Source organism: Sarcophilus harrisii, chromosome 3 (assembly GCF_902635505.1).
Source record: "Sarcophilus harrisii chromosome 3, mSarHar1.11, whole genome shotgun sequence".
NCBI classification, from domain to species: Eukaryota; Metazoa; Chordata; class Mammalia; order Dasyuromorphia; family Dasyuridae; genus Sarcophilus; species Sarcophilus harrisii.
In genome coordinates this window covers 541,061,276-541,069,359 of record NC_045428.1, presented here as the reverse complement: position 1 = coordinate 541,069,359, position 8,084 = coordinate 541,061,276, and positions in this window count along the sequence as shown.

Genomic DNA, 8,084 nt, shown 5'->3' with positions numbered 1-8,084 from the left:
CTGTAAATTAAAAATCCATGAGCTGGGATGGAGGGACTTTCAAGCTACAGACCAGGAAGAAACCTCACCAAGGCCAGGATGTATATACTGGAAACAAGCCTTCTTTCTTCCAGGGCTATCTCAGCAAGATACATGTGATATTTGACAGCTGATCCTTTGACAGTTTTGTGTATATGAGCTTTTAAGTCTGAGTGAGTGTGATGGTGTATGTTAGTGTATGTGAGAGAAGAAAGAGGAGAGAGAGAGAGAGACAGAGAGAGAAAGACAGAGAGAGAGAAAGAGAGAGAGAGACAGAGACAGAGAGACAGAGAGAGAGAAAGAGAGAGACAGAGAGAGAGAGAGAGAGAGAGAGAGAGAGAGAGAGAGAAGGCTCAATATCAGATCCTCAGCCTTTTACTATATTCCCTATCCTTCTGTACCTTTCAGGAATCTGTGCTCTACTCTCTTGCTCTGCCTAGCTCTGTCAAACTGCATTATCCCCTTGCTCAAGAAGCTTGTGACTTTCCTTTGTTTCTAGAATAAAACATAACCTCTTCTTTTAGGCATCTAAATCCCTTTGCAATCTAGTTTCCTTGTATCTTTCCAGGCATATTGCTTAGAACTCCTCTTTAGTTTAGATACCCTGCACTCCAGCCAGATTGGTCTTCTTTCTGATCCCCATAAGTGATACTTCATGTCCTGTCTCCATGCATTTGTGTCAGGGTGTCTTCCATACCTGGACTGCAGGGATTGTCTACCTTCTCACTTCTACCTCTCTGCTCAAGTGTTACCTTCTACAAAGGGCTATATCAAAATTCTAAGTTGCTGGTGCCTCTCCCAGACTCCTCAAATTATTTTGTATTTGTTTTGCATGTATTTTGCAAATTCCAGGGCTAACTCATCAAAATACATGTGATATTTGACAGCTGATCCTTTGACAGTCTTATGTATATGAGCTTGTAAGTCTGAGTGAGTGTGATTGTATGTGTGATGGCATGTGCTAGTGTTAGTGTGAGAGGAGAAGGGAGGAGAGAAAGAGAGAGAGAGAGAAGGAGAGAAGAAGAAGGAGGAAGAGGAGGAGGAAGAGGAGGAGGAGGAGAAGAAGGAGGAGGAGGAAGAGAAAGAAGAAGAGGAGGAGGAGGAGGAAGAGGCAGAGGAGGAGGAGGAGGAGGAGGAAAGAGATATGTTGATTTCCTATGTAGAACGTTAAACTCTATGAAGACAGGAACTATTTCATTTTTGTCTTTTCATTTCTAGCACCTAGAAATGTGCCTGACACCCAGTGGCACTGAAGGAATGAATGAAGCCAAATTGAAATGTAACTTCCCCAGGTACCATGGAAATTTCAACAAAGTGGTTAAGTGATCCAATGTTTCTGCCCAGGAAATTTGAGACAGTTAGCAATGGTAGATCCTCTGGACAGACTTGAGCTTTGGGAGGAAATGAGGTGAATTGAGTTCTACTACTCTATTTGGGAGATACTCCAAGGCCTTGGGAGCAGAAAAGAAACTAAGAAACTCTCCCATCTTTTAGGGAGCGGCCAGAAGGTCTAGTAGAGAGAGACATGATTAGAACCAAACCATTATTGAGTGACCAAATGTGAGTAAGAAATGAGGCTAAAAGGATTTAATTTTGAGCATTCTCTCTCTCTTCTTTCTCTCTTCTCTCTCTCTCTCTCTCTCTCTCTCTCTCTCTCTCTCTCTCTCTCCTCTCTCTCTCTCTCTCTGTCACACACACACAATCACTCACAATCATGCTCGCTCAGACTCACTAGTTCATACAAAGAAGCCCTCCCACAAAAACACAAACTCAAAGAGACACACCACATAAACATAGGCTCTGAACACACACCCAGTACAGGCCTACCCATCGCACAAGTACACACAAACAGGCACACAAATTCATACAGACCCTGACAAATGGAAGCAAGCACTTCTGGCTCTTTCTCTCCGCTCCTGGCTTCCTTTTTCACAGAGAGGTTTTTTTTTCATTTAAAAGTTGCCAGAGCCTGCAGATTACAGTCTAGACTATATAGGTTTCCTCAAGATAAGGCTGAGAAATTGATTTCAATTACCAAAGTGGAGAGGCAGCACTTCCCAGCCTTGTGAGCAGAGACTTAACCCTAGAGAGCCAAGAGCTAAGAGAAAGTAAACTGCACACGTGTACAGATTTATATAAGCACATGCATGCATATATGTGCATTTACCTACACCCATACATTCATATAATTAGAAAGAGTCATGTGCACACATAAGCACACTTACTAGGATGTTCAAACACAAGAATACACACATACTCATCAAGACATTCATGAACACATTCGTGCACACACATTATACAGAAATACATGTTCCTTGCCCCCATGGGGGAATCTAGAAGGCTATGGGAAGTCTCAGTGGAAAGGATATCTTCACAAGACGGTGATTCAGGGTAGAATGAATGATTGGCAGGGCTATGACTTTAAGGATATGTTTTAGTTGATGGGGAAAATACATGAATTTTGAGATGATGTTCCCCTCCCCTTTTCTCCCCCTTTGCTCACCTCTAAAAGTTGGGGAAGAAGGATAGGTGATAAAGAGTGGAACAAAGACAGGGATCTCCAGAGAATTCATGGGCAGAAGGAAAAGGAGAGATTTTCTGATTGACTTTTGGGAGAGTGAGAACAAGTCCCAAAGTGGCCAAGCTCTGATCTAATTTTTAACATGGCCCATGGCCATGAGACCTGGTCTAAGCCAAATCCCTGAAGGAGAATTTTTATATACAAGTTCAGTAAAGCTTTCTCCTCAATTGGTTTCCAAGAAAGGGCATTTCATGCACTAAAATCACTGTTCAAATGTAAGCAAGAACAGAGCAATTCCTAAGAATTTTGTAAATTGGGGGTAAATCCAGCTGGACTAGTGGTACAAAGGGAATATACCATCCCCCAAGAGGCCAGCATATATCCCAGCTATGATCAGAGAAATTGGCAAATGGACCCTACAAAAGAAAAGCTCACCACAGAACAATTCTGGGGGAAAGAGAAGATATCCTACCCCCTCCCTCTCTTATCCTCTGGTAGATTGTGACCTCACTTCTTTACTGTCCCCCGGGATCCACCTTTCTCTCAAATCCCCCAGTGAAGACTGTCAGAGAGGACCATGAAGCATGAGGTATGGGGAATCTGGTCCACAACGCTTCCTTGGAAGGAAGCATCCCCCAGATGCCAGGGGCATGGATTTAGAACTAGAGAGAACCTTAGAAACTGTCTAATATAACTCCTTTATTTTATAGATGATGAACAGAGGCCAGGGGAGTTAAGTGACATGCCTGATATCACAAGGATAATAAGAAGCACAGCTGGAATATAAATCCAGGTCTTCTGTCCTCAAATTCAATGGATTCTTCACTGTACCTGTAATGGGCGGAAGCTTGAGTTGATGCACTGAGGTCCCAAGCACATGAGGCTAAATAGCAATTGGATGATACTCTATTAATATATGCTTGGAGAAAGAATGGCCCCGCCCACTCTCTGTGCAAGTTTTGATGTGTTGTATAGGAAATGACGTAGAGATGATTTTGGTGGGTGGAGAGAGAGAGGCAGAGAGATTGCTGGCCAGGTTCGTGTTGTGGCTGCTCACACTTCCTATAGCCATCCCCCTTCACCTTCACAAAGAATAAAGATTGAGAATTTTCCCTTAACCTGAATTCCTGACTTCGACTGATTTTAAAATACGCAGTCATCACAGTACCAGTCTTACCACTGTGTCATGAACTTACAAAGACTCATTCTAACTGGTTCATTGCAGAGTTGATACAGGATCCTGTCTTCAGACCAGAAGCTCCCCAAAAGCAGAGCTATGCCTCCGCTGTTCTTCTGACTGACTGAAAGGGACCTGAATTTAGTTGACTGAATTGATTGACCAGGAAGAAATTTTTATCAGGCACTCATACTTGGGGTTCATCAATCCAGAATGAGTCTGATTTCCTGGACCATAAGCTAGAGCTTCACCTCTTAGCTAGATTAAAGAAACTAAATGTTGCCCACAGATTCCTCTTCCTTTGCAAAATTTCTCACCCCCCCCCCTTCTTGGGATGAAGTCAGAAGTAAGGGATTATGAGCCAATAGGACCGAGGAATCAATTCAATAAATCTTTTGATAAACATTTATTAAATGTCTACTGTATGTAGCACAAAGAGAGAGAGAGAAAGAGAGAGAGAGAGTGAGAGAGAGAGAGAATTCTAGGAGTCACCCTGAGGGTTTAGCCCATTGGTATCACACTTTCCATTATGCATCCAATTGATCCCAGAGGAGAGTAGATTCAAATTTAAAATAAAGCATAAAATATGCCTCCCCTCCCCCACACACACACATACAAACACACAAACACAGTAGGGTGAGGGGAGAATATTTTCTGGGCCTGGGAGTCTTTTTCTATCTTCTCAGACCCTCCACCAAGTTGGCATGTGGTGTGGTATAATTGATGAATAAGTCATCCCCTTACTTCCTGGAAAGAGTGTCATGGCGGCAGGATTGATTCACTGTTAGCCTGGGTCAAACAGATCGCTCTTCAGTCATCATGGCTACTGGTGGACATGCTATCAATTAACTTGCTGGACCTTGGATGGCTCTTCCAACCTTTTAAAGCTCACATTATTTCTGTTATATTTCTGGATAATAACTCCCCTAAGATCAGGAAAGAATAAACATAAGAGACACAGGCATCCTATACTCAAGGACACACTGCAGCCAGGTAGGAGGAAAAACAGTCAACTGGCCTCCCCATCCCACCCCCATTCACCAGCTCACAACCAAACTTTCTTAATCACCATTAAGGAAGAGAACAAAAGATCATCCTCTAGAATAGTTTGTTTGCATACTCAGTTGCAGCTCAGCCTCTATGGAGTCATTCATCCTCCTGGCTCCTCAGCCTTCCCGAATGTTTTTCATCATCACATAGTCAATCGTTGTCTCTCAGTAACTCATGGCCAGAAAATATCTTCTCCAAATTCTGTGTCATACTGGCTATGTTAGGCATTAGAGATAGAATAAGGAAAATAAAAGTCATTGACCTCAAGGAACTATTCCACTAAAGGAATAAAGTTTGGTCAGGGATAGGGAGAAAATATATATACAAATATGGGCAGAGAGAGATGGCATTAATAACTGTAGGTATTAGGGAACATCAGACACATGAATCTGACTCTGAGATTTGTCTTCCCCAAAACTCAGTGGACTGAAGTACAAGTTCTAGCTATTATAACTGACAAAGACTGAGCTCCTGTGAGCACAATATTCAATGTGATACATGAGGAGTAGTTGGTACAAAGAAAGAGAAATGGATTTGAAGTTAGAGACTTGGGATGAATCACCTTGTGGGAAAATCACTTTGAGTCTCAGTTTCCTCTTTTGTAAAAGAGGGAATTGAAACTTGATGTTCTCTAAGATCTCTGCTAGCACAAAATCTCTGATTCCATGACCTCAAAAAAGTCACTTTTCTGAGCCTTAGCTTGATCATCTCTAAATAATAATACTTCCCACTGCTTCATTCATCAGAAAGGTAGAATTAATATTGGATAATGTTCTGGGCTTGGAGTCAGAAAATCCTGGACTCAAATATTACCTCTCTCTTTTAGTAACACTGACTTTGGGCCACTCATTTAACTTCTAGAATTTTTCTCCTGCATTAAAAGTGAGCTGCAGATTACAGGTGGAAGAAGTTCCCACACTAGGAGTTTTTCATGCTGAGGAAATCACAGAACCTTTTGTGTATTCTGTACCTACTCCACCGGGTTCTTGTGAGGAGAGTGCTTAGTACAATATTATGCAAGGATAAGCTGTTACCATTTTCATAGTTCTGCTTGCTTCTTGTAGCATTCCACCCTACTTCCCCTCACATTCACAGCACTGTCACTCCACAGCCAAGAGAGGGGCCTCAGGAGAGTTCAATCCCAGAGGGAAAAGGATCCACATGTACAAAAATACTTGAAGTAGCTCTTTTTTTGTGGTGACAAGTAACTAAAATTTGAATGGATGCCCATCAGTTGGGGAATGGTTGAATAAGTTATGGTATATGAATATGATGGAATATTATTGTTCTATAAGAATTGATGAGTAGGTTGATTTCAGAAAAGTTTAGAAGATTTACATGAACTGATGCTGAGTGAAGTGAGCAGAATCAAGAGAACACTATACACAACAACAAGATTATGTGATAATCAACAGTGATGGACTTGGTTCTTTTCAATAATGAAGTGATTATCTTATAAAGCAGCGGTCACCAAAACCATTTGATATTGACTAAGAAATAGACTATTTCTATTGATCTATGATCAGTGGAATAGTTTAGATTCACAGGACCAAATAGTCAACAACTATAGCAATCTAGTGTTTGACAAACCCAAAGATCCCAACTTTTGGGATAAGAATTCACTATTTGACAAAAACTGCTGGGAAAACTGGAAATTAGTATGACAGAAACTAGGCATGGACCCACACTTAACACCATACACCAAGATAAGATCAAAAGGGTTCATGATTTAGGTATAAAGAATGAGATTATAAATAAATTAGAACATAGGATAGTTTACCTCTGACTTGTGGAGGAGGAAAGAATTTGTGACCAAAGAAGAACTAGAGATCATTATTGATCACAAAATAGAAAATTTTGATTATATCAAGTTAAAAAGCTTTTGTACAAACAAAACTAATGCAGTCAAGATTAGAAGGGAAGCAATAAATTGGGAAAACATTTTTACAATTAAAAGTTCTGATAAAGGCCTCATTTCCAAAATATAAAGAATTGACTCTATAAGAAATCAAGCCATTCTCCAATTGATAAATGGTCAAAGGATATGAACAGACAATTTTCAGATGATGAAATTGAAACCATTTCTACTCATGTGAAAGGATGTTCCAGATCACTATTGATCAGAAATGCAAATTAAGACAACTCTGAGATACCACTATACACCTATCAGATTGGCTAAGATGACAAGAAAAGATAATAACGAATGTTGGAGGGGAAGCAAAAAAACTGGGACATTAATTCATTGTTGGTGGAGTTGTGAATGGATCCAGCCATTCTGGAGAGCAATTTGGAATTATGCCCCAAAAGTTATCAAACTGTGCATACTCTTTGATCCAGCAGTGTTACTACTGGGCTTATATCCCAAAGAGATATTAAAGAAGGGAAAAAGACCTTTAGGTGCCAAAATGTTTGTAGCAGCCCTTTTTGTAGTGGCCAGAAACTGGAAATTGAATGGATGCCCATCAATTGAAGAATGGCTGAGTAAATCGTGATATATGAATGTTATGGAATATTATTATTCTATAAGAAAAGAGCAGCAGGATGAATATAGAGAGGCTTGGAAAGACTTACATAAACTGATGCTGAGTGAAATGAGCAGAACCAGAAATTATTATACACTTCAACAACGATACTGTATGAGGATGTATTCTGATGGAAGTAGATATCTTTGGCAATGAGAAGATCTAATCCAGTTCCAGTTGATCAGTGATGAACAGAACCAGCTATACCCAGAGAAAAAACACTGGGAAATGAATGTGGACTGCTTGCATTTTTGTTTTTCTTCCCAGGTTATTTTTACTTTCTAAATCCGATTTTTTCTTGTGCAACAAGAGAACTGTATAAATATGTACACATATATTGTATTTAGGATATATTTTAACATGTTTAACATGTATGAGACTACCTGCCATCTAGGGGAGGGGGTGGAGGAAAGGAAGAAAAAAGTTGGGAAAAAAGTGATTGCAAAGGACAATGTTGAAAAATTACCTATGCATATGCTCTGTCAATAAAAAGCAACAATAAAAACATTTTAAAAAACAATTAAGTGATTCAGGGCAATTTCAATAGACTTGTGATGGAAAGAGCCATCCACATTCAAAGAGAAAAAACTATGGAGATTAAATATGGATTAAAACATTCTATTTTCACTTTTTTGTTTTTTTTTTCTTTCTCATGATTTTTTCCATTTTGTAGGGGAGAGAGGGAGGAAATTTTGGAACTTAAAATCTACAAAGATGAATGTAGAAAACTATCTTTACATGTAATTGGGAAAAATATAAGAGACAGGAGCAGAGACAGAGACAAAGCATGCAAAAC